The sequence below is a fragment of the Nansenia antarctica genome, assembly GCF_963989245.1.
Source record: "Nansenia antarctica genome assembly, chromosome: 11".
In the NCBI taxonomy this organism is placed as follows: domain Eukaryota; kingdom Metazoa; phylum Chordata; class Actinopteri; order Argentiniformes; family Microstomatidae; genus Nansenia; species Nansenia antarctica.
Window position 1 is genome coordinate 18,723,715 of NC_137681.1, and position 2,790 is coordinate 18,726,504.

The window sequence follows — 2,790 nt, forward strand, 5'->3', positions numbered from 1 at the left end:
GCCTGAATGGCCCTGGGGTAGAAGCTGAGCTTCAGTCTATTTGTCCTTGCGAACATGGTCCTGAACCGCCTGTCCGAGGGCAGCCGAGCAAAGTGTTCGTTCCCAGGGTGGGATGGGTCTCTGGAGATCTTGGAGGCCTTCCTGAGGCAGCGTGTGTTGTACAGCTCTTCCAGAGAGGGGAGGGGGGCGCCGGTGATCTTCTGGGCCGATCTCACGACTCTCTGTAGCGCTTTCCTCTCTGCGGCTGTGCAGCTGGAGAACCACACGCAGATGCAGTAGGTGAGGATGCTCTCCACTGCGCAGCGGTAGAAGGTCACAAGCAGCTCCTGTCTGATTTGGTTTTTCCTGAGGACTCTCAGGAAGTAGAGCCGCTGTTGTGCCTTCTTGATGATGGCTGCTGTGTTGGTCTTCCAGGACAGGTCATCCTGTATGTGCACCCCCAGGAATCGGAGGGTTGAGACTCTCTCCACGCTCCCTTCATCGACGAGCAGGGGCTGGACCTCAGATTTTTTCCTCCTGAAGTCCACGATGATTTCCTGGGTCTTTGACTGGTTCAGCAGCAGGTTGTTAACCTTGCACAGCTTGCCCAGCTGCTCCACCTCATCCCTGTACGCCGCCTCGTCCCCCCCCGAGATGCAGCCCACCACGGTGGTGTCGTCTGCAAACTTTACGATGGAGTTGCTGGGGTGGACGGGGGTGAAGTCATAGGTGTAGAGGTTGTAGAGGATGGGGCTTAGCACGCAGCCCTGGGGGGACCCAGTGCTGAGTCTGAGGGCTGTGGAGGTGTGGGAGCCCACCCGCACCCTCTGGGGGCGGTCAGACAGGAAGTCCTTGATCCATGCACAGATAGAGTGTGATAGTCCCAGGTCTAGTAGTTTGGTCACTAGCCTGTCTGGAAGGATGGTGTTGAAGGCAGAGCTGAAGTCCACAAAGAGCAGTCTCGCGTAGCTGTTCCCCCTCTCCAGGTGGGATAGAGTGGAGTGGAGAGTCGTCGCGATGGCGTCCTCTGTGGATCTGTGGGCTCTGTAGGCGAACTGGTATGGATCCAGGTTGGGCGGGAGGCGTGTGACTATGTGGGCCCGGACTAGTTTCTCGAAGCACTTCATGATGATTGGTGTGAGTGCCACCGGGCGGTAGTCGTTTAGGCACCTCACCGTGCTTTTCTTCGGGACTGGGATGATAGTTGAGGTTTTCAGGCAGAACACCCGTCCCAGGACGCCATCCGGCCCTGAGGCTTTTCTGGGGTCCACCGCCTTCAGCACGAGTCTCACTTCATGCTCTGTGAGGGTGAGGCTGCTGAGAGCTGGAGAGAGTGGTGTTTGTGTTGTGGTTGCCTCCGTTCGCCCCTCGTCGAACCGGGCGTAGAAGGAGTTCAGCTTTTCCGCCAGCAGGGGGTCGTCCTCCGCGGCTGTGAGCCTGTTGGCTCTGAAGTTTGCCATGTGCTGAACCCCCTGCCACACCCACCTGGAGTCGTTGCTCAGGAAGCATTCCTCAATCTTCTCTCTGTGGTCTGCCTTGGCCTCCCGGATGCCACGCTTTAGGTTAGCCCTGGTGGTGCTGTACAGCAGTGTGTCCTTCGCTGAGAAGGCGTTGTCCCTCTCCTTGAGCAGTTTTTGGACCTTCACAGTCATCCATGGCTTCGTGTTGGGGTAGACCCGGACACGTTTGTCCACGGTGGCTGAGTTGGTGCAGTTCACTATGTGGTTCAGAACCGACGACGTGAACTGTTCCAGGTCCTCATGCTCATATTCCTGCCATGAGGTGTCATTCAGGCAGATCTGCAGTGGAGCGGACCCTGCTGGCCAGGTTCTGACAGTCTTAGTGGTGATGGAAGCACTTTTCCTCATGGGAGTGTAGGCTGGGATCAGGAGGATTGACACGTGGTCAGACATGCCTAGATGAGCTAGCGGTCTAGCCTTGTAAGCAAGCTTGATGTTGGTGTATACCTTGTCCAGTGTTTTTTCTCCTCTTGTTGCACATTTAACATGCTGATAGAACTTGGGTAGTACTACCTTCAGGTCAGCATGATTAAAGTCCCCGGCGATTATATGTACTGCCTGTGGGTCTGCGCTCTGTCCACCACTGATGACGTCATGTAGCCGCGCCAATGCTAAGCTACCATCCGCACTAGGTGCGATGTAAACAGATGTTATGTACACCGCGTTGAATTCCCTCGGGAGGTATGTGGGTCGGCATTTAACAGTCAAGTATTCCAGCCAATTATCACTTTATTACCTTATTCTCCTTTCTTATTACTTACTTTACTTATTTTACTTTATTCTATTATTGTAGATGTTTGTATCTTGCTGCAATGCCAATGTTGAAGAACCTAAGCCTAAGAATTTGACTCTTGTGTACCTGTACATTGGATGTGATAAAAGCGATTCTGATTCTCTGATTCTTCAGTCTAGTTGAGGGGGACCAGAGAGAGAGAGAGAGAGAGAGAGATAGGACTCCATTTTGGTTCCCTCCCTGTCTTGTGTATCAGAGACAAAGACTCCATTCCGGCTCCTGGCCCGTCCAGGCCTGCAATGCTCCACGAACACCCTTCACCTCCGCCCCCTCCACCCTCCATTAAACGAGAGCGATTAAACAAGGGAATTGCTTAACTGGCTGTGTAATAGTGTAATATTAGAAGGCTGTTAGTGGCCTGTGGGAGTCAATCAGGAAGGGCATGAGTGAGAGAGCTGCCCTGCAGGACCATGTGTGATTGGTGGAGACTTGGTACTGTAGGGCGGGGCAACAGTGTCATAATGTACAGAATAGAACTGGAATAGAACAGAAAAGGCT